This window comes from Anomalospiza imberbis, chromosome 4, assembly GCF_031753505.1.
Source record: "Anomalospiza imberbis isolate Cuckoo-Finch-1a 21T00152 chromosome 4, ASM3175350v1, whole genome shotgun sequence".
Classification (NCBI taxonomy): domain Eukaryota; kingdom Metazoa; phylum Chordata; class Aves; order Passeriformes; family Viduidae; genus Anomalospiza; species Anomalospiza imberbis.
In genome coordinates this window covers 28867480-28882697 of record NC_089684.1, presented here as the reverse complement: position 1 = coordinate 28882697, position 15218 = coordinate 28867480, and the positions used below count along the sequence as shown (strand labels likewise).

At 37.7% G+C, this 15218-nt stretch overlaps 1 long non-coding RNA gene across 1 annotated transcript; it reads left to right on the top strand.

The window, feature by feature from the left end:
* Window positions 1-14401: 14401 nt before the first annotated feature.
* Window positions 14402-15182, top strand: LOC137473383 (uncharacterized). The gene is made up of 2 exons (XR_010998748.1): window positions 14402-14733; window positions 15000-15182. It is a non-coding gene; the product is annotated as an uncharacterized lncRNA (long non-coding RNA).
* Window positions 15183-15218: the final 36 nt, after the last annotated feature.

Here is a 15218-nt window from a genome sequence, read left to right as displayed (position 1 = left end):
AAAACAACACACAACAAACCTTCTTTGGCTCAGGAGCAACAGCAAATATGTTAATATATAACAGCAAGTATGTTACTATGTATGGGAGGAAAAAGAAAAAGGAGAATAAACCTAATGCTTCTGCAAAAGTTATGTGGAACATAGATTTTAAAAAACTTACAGCAGTCCCAGAAATTCCAATGTTAATTTACTGGGCTAATCTGAAATACCATTTAAACCCTTTGGAAACACAGGTCTAAATGTTTGTTTCTGAGATGTTGGACAGTTATTTCATTTGGAAAGTCAATGGCAAATCCTAATTTTTGAGGCTGGTGTGCACCTCCAAGTCTTACCCACTTTTATCTTGGATAAAGAAATTGTGCTTGCAATTTAATTCTTTCACATCTTTGGCTCCAGAAGCAATGACTGCCAGTAAACTCTGAGCCTAATTTTATCAATATTTTTGAACAAAATGTACAGAACTGGAAGAGATTCATAAAATCTCAAAGAAACCAATCCATTTATATGTGTGTGTTTGACTATCTTAACCCTATAGAACTAATATTTACTTCTGATAGAAGGAAGAGAGAAAATTTCAAAGGGAAAAGGGAAGAATTAAAATGCAGAAATGGAAATTACTGTTGCTTGTGTGATGAAAAACATTCTCACTGCATGTCAAGGAGGTCAGTCTAGTTAGCATCAGTATGTGAAAGTTTTGGAACAACGGCAAGTCTTGTACCACTACCTGTAGGGCTGAGGCAAAACAGAAGTGAAAAAAACCTCTAGTAGTCAATCCACTGCCATTTTATATGCAGTGCACCTTCTTTAAATTCCAAGCAGATAGAAACAAACTGCATGTTAGTTCTCTCTGTAGGAATATTTGTTTTGGAGTGGGATCAGCAGTATTCCCTAATCCCCATTTTTATTAGTAGTCCACAGAAAAATTTCAAAGTGACAGTTATAAAGCACTGAACCCCACTACATCAGCAGAAAGCACACCAACACACCAAGCAGCAATTCTTCCCCTAAAGCCACACTGCTTTATGTAGGAGACATTTCCTATTCAGGCAGCCCCTTAGAGAACTGGACAGCATTTGGGATAATTCCCAAATATCAAATACAAAGTAGGCAGAAGTTAAAGAAAACTGTCAGCCAAAATATTTCTCTTTCTTTAACCCTGAGAAAGAATCCTTTGAAAAGTGCCAGGACAGAATCTGTCCATCCTGATTATTTTGAATAATCCTTTGTTCCACCGAGCCTACCCATTGAAATGAAACTGGAAATACTAAGAATCTCCATTAACTCTGTCGGGCTGAGGGGAATAAATATGAGAAGAAAGAATGAAAATCATGTTATAAACTGTAAAAAAATCCCAAAACAAACAAGTAATGAATGGACCAAAGACAAATATGTTACAGGGTAAAATAAAATGAAAATCCTCTTTCTTTTCATTTTTTCTTTTCTCCACTTCCTGTATTAAAAGCAGAGGGCTGTTTTTCCACTCAGAAATGCCTCTTTACAATAAGCATGTCCAGACTCAGTTAGAAAACTGTTTTTCCCAACATCATTTGGCTTTAGTTGAATTGCTATGGTTTCCCACCCTTCCTATGAATCAGCACTCCTTTACCATCATCCATCACTTTCCACACAGTCTGCACTCTTCTGTCTACCAGGGCCTAAAAGAAATAAAGCACTGGCTTATACATCTGCCTTTTTCTGAGGCCCTTTGCCCCCACTAAGGAATGTACATCTAAAAAAGCAACAAGATGTACTTTTCTTACTTTGGAGAAATTAGGACATGTTGAATATCAAAATATTTTCTCAGAACTATGCAAAATATCTTAATGTTTAAATATTTACATATTATAATAGAATTCACAAGTTCCAAATAAGTTTTAGAGATCCTTAGTTTGGGGGTCCATATAATACAGCAAAAACACAAAGGGAACACCCATCAATTAATGGATAGAAAAGGAAAAGTAAAAAAAAAAAAAAAAAAAAAAAAGAAGAATAATTGGAATGTTAGTGAGTTTTAAACCTTTTTCTTATTATTTTTCAGTACTCTGTCCTTACCAAAGTAGCACAGAAATAGAAACAAAGGTATGGAGTGGCATCTGTGAGTCTGCCCCACAGATTATAGTTAAATGAGAGAAGCAATTCAGAAGACAGCACAAACTAAAGCAGAAGCTTCAGAAAAAAAGGAAAAAGAGATTAAACCTTTTAATGGAAAGGAGAGGAAGTAGAAACAGCAGAACAGGTGATTTTTTCCTCTAAAATCCATCACTGGTGCTGCCAGGGTGAAACTCTTTCACCCTTCACAGGCTCAGCCAACCATAACGAGGACACAGGTTCAGCCTGTGAAGAGACCAGTAGCAAAAATGTTTAGTATAGCATGAACTGATTCTCTAAAACGCTAAAACAAAATCTAGAACAAACTTGGGTCTTGTTTTAGCTGAGTGCTGACTGCTACTCCCTGAGTAGCTCAGAGAGGAGCCCCAGATTGCATCCTGCAAACTTCAGTGGGCAAGAAAATCAGGACGTTGTGAGAAACACAGCCAAGTGTAGGATAGGTTAGACCAAAATGAGAATAACAGGGGAGCTGTACTACAGGGGAAGGTTTCAAAGAAAAGAACATCCAATGTGCTACCAGGCCCCTGTACTGCTGAGGGCAGAAAGAGAGATAAAAGCTCTAGGTCAGCTTCTACAGAAGCAACAAGTGGCAGTAGCTAGAATAAAAGAAAATAGAAAGCATAAAGAGATAAAGAAACTCTCTGCAAAAATTAAGTCAGGCTTGGCATTCAGATGTCATTGCTGAAGGCCATGCTACTGACAAAGGCCACTGATAGGCATATTTTTAAATTTATCTGTTTCAATTTGAAATCACCATTAAAAAGCCAAAATACTGTATTTTATTTTCATGGGGACCTAATCAATATAAATATGCAAAAATATCTGAAGGAATGGTGCAAGTTAGATGGAGCTAAGCTCTTTTCAGTGGTACTCAGTTACAGGACCAGAGGCAGTAGACACAAGCTAAAACGGAGGTTTTTTTACCCTCTGAAAACAAGAAAACTCTTTTCACTGTGATTGTGACAGCAGCAGCACATGTATCCCAGAGGAGCCCTCTGGAGTGTCCCTCTTTGGAGGTATTCCTGTCTAGAAAAGATACTGAGTCACCTGCTGAGGCAGTGGGGCTAGACCAAGATGACCTCCAGTGGTTCCTTTCAGCCCCAACTGTTTTGTGATTCTCTTTTACAACAATGAATCAGTTAATAACTTTCATTTTACAGAAAAAGCAGAAAATACCCTTCTTTGTATCTTTAAGCAGGATGTTACTTGACGCAGGTTGCCTTTAGACTTCTTCATACTGAAAACAGAGACAAAAGAACATGTTCAAAATGGATGAAAGTACTGACACTAAATACCTACCCCCACGGGTCACTGGAATTTTTGGTTCATATATATTTTCACATGGCAACTGTGCTCTCTTTGCCTTCACTACATGTTGCAAAGAAAATCATAAATGCTTTTGAAGGGTTAATAGTTGGTTAGCAGATATTTTAGGGTATGCTACCATCAAAAGCAGGGTTCGTAATATGTGTTTATGAAAATGCCAGTGGGAAATGTTTCACACAATTACAAGCAACCTATTGACTTAGAACTTAAAACAAGGTATTAAACATCTATGAGTAATTATTGTCTTTAAATAAAGTATTTCTGTATCCACTGTCTTAATGCTGTTCATGCCTACCTTCTCATACCAATAGCTGAAATAAACTTCCATTTCTTTTGATATCCTCTTCTCATTTCATGTGAGAGATTAAAAAGAAGTGTTTCTAACTGGATAGGTGAATTCCCAGACTGAAAGGTTTTTCACTTCTTTTCTTTTCCAGACCTGGTAATGTTACACTGCCAGTGCATCCCCAAACCAAACACAACATCCTTGGAAAGTGAAACAGGAAGTAGCAACTGTCTGTTACAATTAAGGACAAAATTAAAATCCTGTGTTAGTTACTACTCAAATATCTTCTGCTTTTCCTTAAAAAGTATGTGTTAATTTAGCATGACAGCATTGACGACTGCTAGGATTTTCATGATGCTTCATTGTATCTGAAAAGAATAATAAGATGGAAAAGTGTTTAACCTTTCTCTTTGGAGAACATAGATCTTACTGTCAGTTTTAGAAGCAATAAAAATATGATTTTTCAGTGAGCTTGATTGGTAGTGACAGGATACAGGAATCGTTGGGGTTGGAATCATAGATATTGTATGAGGTTTAAGGGGAAACGATTTCTAAATTAAACTAGCCAAGGTGACAAATATTTAACTAGTCAGGGAATGGAGGTTCCTCACATGTTGCAATGAGACAGGGGAGAGGGGGGATGTGGATGGATTTTATACATAGAATCTAAATAGAATAAAGCTGATCCAGGCATTGTTTTGTATATTATCATTTCATTCTTTCCTGATAAGCAGGATAGCTGGGACAATTCCCTCAAAACCTAGAAAAATAGGAATGCTTCTTTTCTTCAGATGTTCATTGCAGATAGAGGTACATGGGGAGAGATACAGATGCATAAATGTACTTACACATAGAAACTCACAGAGAAAATATGTGATGAAGTGGTGTGATAGAAAATCTTGAATTCATATGCTACTCCCACGTGGCAGACACCAGCAAAGTGGCCATAACATTCCAAACACATGCACACAGATTCCTTATTCTACATAACTCTCATTATGAGTTCTGCATATGCCATCTTTTACAGTTCATCTATTTTAAAGAATTTCAAGCAATTATAGCCATTATGTGTCCCTCTGCCTAATCATCAAGTGCCTTTGTTACTATCAGTTCAGATACTGCATCCAGGCAAAAATATCTGTCCAACATGTTTTAGACATCTCTGACTTTTTGACATCTTGCTAATAGGTAGTGGTATGAACATACCAAACACAATATTTTTGATGCTGACAGGGTCAAAATCATATGCAGTGTACTGGTGTGTGGTGTGCACTTCCACCACCTGTCAGAAATCCCTGCCTTTAGGATTTTGGACTTTTGTTCTGCTACTAGGCAAGGAGCAGATTTTGCCTGTCCTGGGCACCAGTGAGCTTTGGAGGGAGAGAAAAGGGATTAGAAAAAAACTGCAGTTGAAGGCACTTTGAGAGAAATAGTCTGGGTAGATTTTAATTAGAAATGTTAAATGCAATTATGCCATTTTTTGTCTAGCCTTGCAGCTCACCACTGCACCCATTAAAAGAGAGGGATACAATCAATTCCTCTATTTCTGCATCTCCAGTTGTCCCTCCCCACAATCAAATCAGGAAAGTAAGAATTAAAGTCTCTCTGGTTTCCGTGTCAGTTGCTACAGCATTCTCTGGCCACCCTGTGGAGGAGTAGTTGTGAAACCTTTGTTCAACCCTGCATGTCAAAGTGCCTCTTTTGGGCCACTTGGAGGGCAGATGCAGAATTCATATGCCCACCCCACCACCTTTGGCTGTTCCTGGGGTACTGGCCCTGTGAGTGGCCAGAACAGTGAGAGTCCTCAGGGGATTGCAATGCAGCACACAAGGAAACCACTATTAAGCTCACTCCTAGGCAGAGTTGTCAGACACTTTAAACTTGGAAACAAAATTTGCCTGAAACACATCCCTCTGACACCAGCCAGCCATGCTGTAAGTTCTCTTCAGAGGCAAAAATGCAGTTTTTCTGGGAACAGCTAAGACTTTACAGAAAAAAAGAAAAAAAAAACATAGAATTAATTCCTCCTTAATTCAATTAATCATTTTAGCTGTGACTTAAATATAAGGCAAATGTAATAAAAGCATCAGGTTGAGACAAACTGCTGTTGAAAGTGTTGGCTGGAGGCCTTAAAATGTGGCAAAGTTACACAGAGCTGAGTATTGGCAGCTGTACTTGCTGTGTCTCTTTATGGCATCACTGCCATACAGTGTTCTGAACATTACAGGCATTTTAAAGAACTGTTTGCTTCATGCCCACCACAATCTCAGTTTTTGATGGCCTGAAGCCTTTCCAGTCCTGAAAGCTCCCATAGAGCTCCCATAGAGCAAATATGTTATAGAAAGTGGGAGGCTGTTTAAAAATTTCCAGAAAGTGACAATCCTCCTGATATCAGGCATGCAGCCACCTTGAAAACATGTGGATTCTCACTGAAGTAGAGATCTGACCCCTGAAAATGCATTTTTAACAGCTAAAATTCCTGAAAGTGACAAGAAGGTTTAAGTGTGTTGAAACAATTTAAGGAAGAGATCAACCAAACATCAGAGATTCACTGTAACTCTTTCAAGTTAGGCATTATAAGTCTGGGAAATTAATAAGTTTCAATTTAAAATAAGTAAGCTGAGTTGTGGAAATGCCCTCATCAACAGCATAGAAATTGACTGCTTTTACTGAAACTATGCCATAGTAATGAGGTGATGATTAATGTACAATAGATGCTGTGACTTCTGAGATCTGAATACAGTTACTGTAAATGACACAGTAGAATAAAATAAAATTATCATTTTGCCCCATTTTGACACTAGAGCTTTAAATGGAGTTGAATACAAAGAACATTTGAAGAAGATGCATAACAAAATTTTTTTTCTGGCTAAAAAGGTATTGATGCTTAATGCTACATCTAGAATGCTACATCCAATTTTAAACTAGTTTCATCAGATAAACATGTTCATGTATTTGTTTAGAATTTAATGCAAAATTCATTCTTTGCCCAGTCTTTGTTGTAATTCCAAAGAAGCAACATAAATTCTTCTTCATTAGTGAAGAGACCAAATTACTGTTAGCCATACAAACTCATCTCACCTTAAAGAAGAACCAAAACTTTTGTATAATTTGAAAAAGAGAATAAATCATCACATGAAAAAACGGTTCACCTTCCCTTGTCTATATCAGACTTTATCAAAGTTTTCTAGACACCTAAGCAAACTAAAAAACTGGGAACTGCAATGGGAAGGGAAATTCAATGTTGACAAAGTAACATATGCAATAGGAATAATTTGTATTTTTACTAGGCTTTTATCTGCTATTTAATCCTTAAAAAAAAAGCTAGACTGTTCCCCCAACCCAAGATAAGCACATCTACAATAATTTAAAGATAATTAAGAAAACCTACACTAAAAATGCTACTTCAGAGATGGTTCTTCACAAAGAACTATATGTCAAAGATAGAAATTGCCTCTGGGAATAAGTGTAAAGAAATCTCTTCAAAGAGAGTCAAACATTCATGTTATTAATTTTAGAAAATAAAAATTCAGAATCTGCTATGAAAAAGGTACCCACAGTGCCCAAATGTGCTGTAAAGGGAAGAAAATCTTCTTCACAAACAAGACTTGAAATCTAAATATGGAAAATCAAAAGCTGATCATGAGAAAAGCTTTCCCATCCTACACATTCCCTTATGAAGCTCCTTGCTACGAAGTGTTGTTAGAATCAGTATTCAGAAGCATTCAAAGTAAGATACAGATACGGAAAATGCTCAGGATTTTATACCATATCAACAACAAAGTGTTTTAGAAGGGATACAGGTCTGACTATCTGTTCATTAGCCTTATCTCCCTGTGAAATAGAAAATAAAAGCTGCTGTTGAGGGCAAATATGGGCCTGAATGGACCAATCATCAGATTCAGCTCTCCAAGACAGTGCCCACACTGCCACTGCTTCCCTGCCACCAGTGGCCTTTCTTAAAAAACAGTTTTTAAGGCACAGTAACCTTGCCACCGTTCATATCTTCACACATACCTTACACATGAGACTAATTTCTCATACTGATATTTTGGATTTTGGACATGCAGGCAGCAGATCTGTAATCATCTGTCATCTGAAGCATGAGTGTAATGGGGTGATACCATGGTTTTCCTAACGTGAATCACAATCACAGGTCTGTTTCTTAAACAACAAGAGACCATTAGGTAACGTAGTGTTATTTGATTTATTACACAGGTTGACACCATCAGTAGGAGCCTGTTTTGCAGTCCAGTTGCCTTTTTTGATTCAGACAACTGTTTCACATGTTCACAGAAGAGTTTAGCATATTTGGATACCGGCTTGTGTTAGTTACAAGCACATTTGGACAGTTTCCTTTTCTTTGATGTGTGTATGGCCTGAGGCTATCCTGAAAGTAATAATCTTGCTTAACAAAATATATTTCAAATTGAAAGAGGGAAAACCCAGGTTAAATATATGGAAGAAATTCTTTACTGTGGGGGTGGTGAGATGCTGGAACAAGCTGCCCAAAGAAGCTGTGGATGCCTCATCCCTGGCAATGTTCAAGGGGATGGGGATTAAGCAACCTGGTCTAGTAGGAGGTGTCCCTGCCCACATCAGGGATATTGGAACGGGATGATTTTTAAGGTTCCTTTCAACCAAAACCGTTCTATGATTCTATGACATCCATATTTGAAGATTGTTTGTGAAGAGAAATTTAATAGAGCCTTGAATGTTATATGTGAAAGAAACTTAAATGACCATAAGAATAGACACTTGCCTGTGAAATTGGAAACTTAGGTTCAGTTCCCTGCTTTAAGTGATATAAGATTTCTTAACTTAAACTCAGAGTTATGCTAATCTGTACATCTAATCCTCAAGAAGTTGGCCTCCAAGCATGGATTCCCTGAAATTTTTAGACTAACTCCAAGACAAATAGCCAGCCTCTCAGTGATGGGCTTCTACCAGTACCTTATTTTGATGCCAATAGAACTGTAAAGGTGGGACCTCTGGGAGAAGCAAATTCAGAGAGCACAACTATGGTGTCTGGAAGAAGAGACATTGCAGGTTGCCTGCCACAGCCCTGTTGCCACAGTACCTCCCTCAGAATGTGTGTTGGTGCACCCAGGGTGAGAATGAATCAGCACTGCGGCACCAACAATGTACTGCTTCCCTTGTTAGGAACACCTGTTGATAATTTAACAGCCTGAAGAACAGCTGAAAAACAAGTCTCAGTGCTGGCAGCCAGCACATCTATTCAGCAGTAAATCTTTCCTCTTCAGCGGTTATTCAAGGCTCTTGCTCCTACACTCTTGTTTACAATGGCTTAGCTCTGTTGGTACTTGAGTGTGGAGAGAACACAAGAAAAGAAGAAAAGTAGGCTGTGCATTATCACCTAAGGCAAGAGAAGGCTGCCTGCCTCCATGGCACACCAAAACTAGGATTAATCACACATATGTATTTAAAAAAAACAAAACTAAAACCAAACAAACCTAACAACAATTTCTAGAAAATCTGTTTTCATTAAAAAAAAAAAACCCAAATTATCCCTAATAGATACCTTACATGGAGGACAGAAGTGAGAGGCAAAACCAGATACTTTCCATTAGAAGGAAAAAGAGAGAGCAGATCTAATCTTCTAGTCCCTGAGGAGAGAGAAGTGGACATGACTCTTTTACTGGGGGCTGGATGGAAAGCGTTGAAAGGTTTCACTTCAATTCAAAGGTGGAGAACATGCATGAAATAATCTTCAGTTCCTTAATGCTGTGGACATGTTTACCAGTTTATCAGTTTTCTATCTTACCACTGACAGATAAACAGGGTCACCTGAACAACCCAACCTAGTTGTAGCCCTTTACCAAGATCTTTGCAGCTGTGTCCAAGAGTAACAAAAATGCAGTCCAAGTATGATACCTATTTTGAGGTTGCTGTTGTGGCTCTAACCATGTTAAGTTAAATCTAACTAGATTTAATCTCTGACAATTCTAGACAAATACCCAGCTGTAACATTTCACTAGAGCATATTTTTGTGATGTAAAGGAGGGAAATTTATTGTACAGATAGCAGTGTCATGGAGGGAGAGAACACTGACACAAATAGTCAGCAATAATGGGTGTATATCATGGCAATATTTGCTTGAGGTTCCCTATGTCAAGAGGGAATCATTGCTCCTTTTTTGGAAGCCAACCTATTTCAAAGGACATAGCCACAAATTTCATCATGGGAATTACAGTCAGCATTAAGAAGGTCTGAACAGTCTCTGATATATAGCTGAGTTTAGAAACAGAGCACTAAAATAATATCCTGCCTAAATGGCTTTTTGACAATGCTAGAAAATGTTGTCTATTTATGCAGTGAAATTAAAAATAAACAAAATTATTCATAAAGGAATACTTGCAACACTTTTCAAAGCTTTATAAAAGTCACAGCTCCATCTCTTACATATAAATCTCGATGATATGAATAAAAATGCTAAGAAAGTACTTCAGGGAAAGTTTCGCTCCAACTGTTGTGATACCTTCAGATATATTCCCCTTTAATTTCTCTTCTTGTTAGAAATTATTTCATCCTATATCCAAATTATGGGCTCTTGGAGTGTAGAGTGGTGAATTTCCTCATTCCCACACGCTTTTGGATTCTCTCTCTAATTTAACTGTTTGTTCTAATGAAGAACAAGGACAAATTCCATAGAATCATGGAATGGAAGGGACTTGGGTTGGAAGGCGCCTTAAAGACCATCTAGTTCCAACAGCCCTGCCATGGGCAGGGACACCTTTCAGCAGTCCAGGTTGCTCACGGACTTGAACACTTCCAGGAATGGGACATCCACAATTTATCTGGGCAATCTGTTTCTGTGCCTGGAAAAGAATTTCTTCCCAACATCTAGTTTAAACCTACTTGCTTTCAGTTTAAAGCTATTTCCATTTGTCCTGTCACTGCATGCCCTCAGAGTCACTCTGCATCTTTCTTGTAGGCTCCCTTCAGGTGCTGGAAGGCCATAATTAGATCACCCAGAAGTCATCTCTTTTCCATCCTGAACAATCCCAGTTCTTCTTAGCCTTTCCTCATGGGAGAGGTGTTCCATCCCTCTGGTCATCTTGGTGGTCTCCTCTGGACTCACTCCAACAGGTCCCTGTCCTTCCTGTGCTGGGACCCCAGAGCTGATGCAGCCCTGCAGGTGGGGTCTCACCTGAGCAGAGCAGAGCAGAGCAGAGCAGAGCAGAGCAGAGCAGAGCAGAGGGGCAGAATCCCCTCCCTTGCCCTGCTGACCACTCTGGATGTGTTTATCTTTCTGGGCTGTGAGTGTCCATGGCTGAGTCATGTCCAGCCTCTCATTCACTAGCACCCCAAGTCCTTCTGGGCAGGGCTGCTCTCCATCTGTTCATCCCCCAGCCTGTGTTGAAACCAGGGGTTGCCCTGACCCAGCTGCAGCATGTTGCACTGGAAAGCCCCAACACTGCCACAAAAATGTAGTTCTTATTGTGTGGCAAACTTTTTTTGTAAAACAAATTCAGCTTAAAATCAAGTCCAAGAAGGTATGATAGCACACACGCTGGTTAAAGACATTTACAAATGCACTTACAAGGCCATAGTTTTCAAGTAATATTTTATAAAGTTTTGGATTGCAGATCTCTGAATATTTATTCTATGGAAGAAAGAACACACAGCTCTCACTATAATGGAGAAATAGAGTGTTTAAGGAAAAAAAATAAAGTTAATCAAGACACTCAGCTATGCAAGAGCTATAGAAAAGGTGGAGTAAGGAAGGAGCTGTTTCTTCTTCCGCATCCAGGTAGAGGTTGCAAGAGGTCTGCTTGGATGAGATGCAGATACCATTATGATCAGTGATGGGTTTAAAAACTTAAACCCATTACTTAATAAGATCACTGAAGATTAAAAAAAAATAAAAGAGAGAGAGGGAGGGATAAAGGGAGACAGTGAAAAATTTAAGTATTAAAACATAAAGACTCCCTGATTGACATCTATTATTACATTTTGAAGCCAATGCCAGAGCAGTATGTCTACTCATCTGTAGCAAGGTCTGAACATTCAACTTGGTAACAGTTGGAGATTTTATTTGGAATGTTTTACTGTGTCACTAACTGGGTTTTATTTAATAAGCTTTTTCTCAAATGGCTAATCTTAGAAGAGGAAGTGTGATTTTTTTAACCTTTTAACTTATGTTTTGTCATCTAATATTCTAATTGGATGTGTTTGATTGAATCATGCAGACCTGAATTAGGAATGGTTTAGTCATCTTGAATATGCTGTGGTAGTCCAGGAAGAGGATAAAACATAAAAAGTTCCATTTTAACATACTTATTAATATTTTAGAAGGAAAATATTCTAAAAGTACATTGAAAACTGGTGTCCATCCACAAGTTCATCATAGTAGATAATGATAAATCTTATTCCTGCTTTTTCTCCCAACAGAGTCATTTTTTTTAGAAATGTATGAAATGAACTGTGACCCATTTGAATAAAATGGAGATGCGCCAGTTTTAATAAGTGGATTTTGTTCCCTTCTTTCATTTCCATGAAGACCATGAAAAATTGGATCAAAATAATTGGCTGCCTCTTTTAGCTGGATTTCTATGCATGGAAAGGATAAATAGCACTTATGCTGGGTACTAGCACAAGGCCTGAAGCTACAAAATGAGCTCTTATATATTTCCATTGGAGGCCAAAACCAATTTAAACATCAATGACCTCAATGGATTTTTGGATCAGACTACTTGGAAAGAAAGCATAGAATTAGTTTGGGCTATCTCTGTCCAAGTTAGAGTGAGCATGTTTTTCACCACTCTTAAGTGGCAGCAAAGGGAGAATTAGGAAGGCAAACAAGAGCTTTTTCAAAGATCCCAACAGTTTTATAAAAATACCTCATATGTTTGAAGACACTCTTCATATAAATCCACATATAAAATACTGACAAGTAAGTTTACTTCACAAAAGTAAATAACACTATTTAATAATAAGAGTTTAAAAATACTTTGGAAGATTCTTAATGCAATTTGTGTTCCTTTAGGATAGGACTCATGTTGTCTAAGTTTTATCATCTGAAAATTGGTGTTTTGCCTCAGCTAGACAGTCTTTGGGCACTTGTTCAAGGAATTTTGAAAATTACAGAGGTATTCAGCCTGCTGAGGCATGGTGGGCTGATTTGTCCACAGATCATAAAACGAACAGGAGAAAGGGATAGTTTGGATAAGATGGCTAACATTTTAGAAAAAATCATGCTTAGTAAAAAAAACCCAGTTCTCCATACAGAGAGAAAGTCCTGCTTGAAGGTGCCAACAGTTACAACTGAACTCCTGTCTTACGGTTGTGCCATTATAGATGAAATGGAATAATTGCATAATAATACAGGAACTTATAAAAGTTCTTGGAAATATTTTTTCAGTCTGTTCTTGTTACAGGAAACTCTGTTATCTCAAGCCATTTCAAGACTTTTAGTAATGTATAATTTATGGATTGCCTTGGGTCATGAGGATACACACCTTAAAAATAACTAGTGAGAGACAGAATTGAAGCTTCCAAGCACAGGGGAAAGAGTTTCCTTCTGATCTCATTATATAATGGCCTGTCTCAATTTTGAGACTATTCTTATTTCTAGACACAGAGACAAAAGTCTTTATTGGGAACGTGAAAAAATCTGACCACGTGGAGAGTCCTGCCAAGAATAAACTTCTCTTTCCATCCATACCAGGATACGAGGAAGGAAACTAACCTCCAACAATGGGTGGCTGTTTGCAAGAAATATGAATCTCTTTGACCCTCACAATCTGTTCTTGAAGAGAACAAGTGCTCACAGCACTATTCTAAATACAGGGAGAAGTAATTTATGGAGAGCAGCAGAAAGTCAAAGATTTGTGCTCAGTGGAACAGATCACATGATTGTGATTTTTCGATGTGACTTGTATGAGTAGCTGTTGATGGGAGAGAGAAATTATATCACTAAACTTAGCAGAGTTGATATTACTCACCCCCTATTTCACTTATTATTATTATTTCTTCAAAATATTTTGTAGTGTTTCCAACAGAAGATTTTCAGCCAAGACAATAGAGTATCAGTCATAGTGACAAAGAGAACAAGTTCTAATTAGTCTCTCTCAAGTCAAAATTAATAACATCAAAGTTATCATTTCTTAAATAATTTCAATATAACTTCATGGATGATTTAATGATGATTGTATTCTAGCAAATGTTATGATGCATGATGCTTCTATTTGAGTTTTGATATGGTTTATACCATATCCTCTGCAAACTTCTGTCTGGGAAAATGGGATTGATAGTGTGAATCCTGAAATATTAACAGATTGTAAAAAAAAAAAAAAAAGAGTAAATGAGCTTTAGACAAAAAAAAAAAAAAAAAAGACCAAAAATACACTGAAACTAGACAGTTCATTATGAGCCCCAGTCCCTGGAAAAAGCAGAGTGAGGATGTATAACTAGTGAAAATACAATACAGTGAAATGGTCTGGTGAAAGATGTCCCTGCCACAGCAGTGGGGTTGGAACTAAATTATATTTAAGGCCCCTTCCAACCTAAGCCATTCTATGAATCTATGAATATACGATGATTCTATGATAGTTCTATGATGATTCTATGCTATTTCTATGATGATTCTATGATTCTATACTTCTATGGTATGATACCTTCTTCTACATGTAAGTTATTATCATCTGACCTAGAAAAGAGAGCAAATAATACTCTGAAAGAGAAAGAACAGGTAAAAATGGGAACATTCAGGCTGATGCTACCATCAGTTTTTCTGGCATTATAAACAGAAATTTCTCTAGTAAATTGAAATTAACCCTATGACTTCACATTCAGTAGGGTCTCTTGTAGAGTATTTGCAAGCCAGAAGTTTTCCACGCTGTGAGGCTTCCTGTCTTTAGTGGCAGTGGTGCATTATAGCCAGATTAGACTACATTTGCCACTATGTTTGTCTAAGCAACCTCAGAAATGCTTTGAAACTAATGGGCAAAGACAGCTGTCTCAAAGGGTTCTGCAAAACCACAATCCAGGTATGACACTAGGATGGCTTGTTTGCACAGAAAAGTTGGCAGTTGTAGCTACTGTGAGTGAGGAGAAAACAAATCCGATTCTATTTTAGTTATGCTGGTATAATGTCCACATCAGAGAGTTCTATTTTACAGAAAAAGTCACTCTGCTCAGCAGTAACAACACTTTAGCTCACTGGAGTAAAAACAGGCCAACACCTGTTTTGCTCAAATTAGAGGGTGAAGGGCTTTCCTTCCCATTTTTGTTATGTTTCTCTTTTTGAAAAAAGAAACAAACCAAAAATGGTTCTGCAAATTTCACCAGGAGGAATAAAAGAAGGGGAGAAAACCTGATTTTGTCTGGGTGCTTGCCCTTGTACCCACACACTAAATAAAGGAATACTGAGGACAGACAGTTCTAAATCACGAGAAAAGCATCAAATGTAAAATAAAATCTTCTGACTGAATTGGAATATTGTCACTTCCCATGCCCTTTCTGCAACACTTTG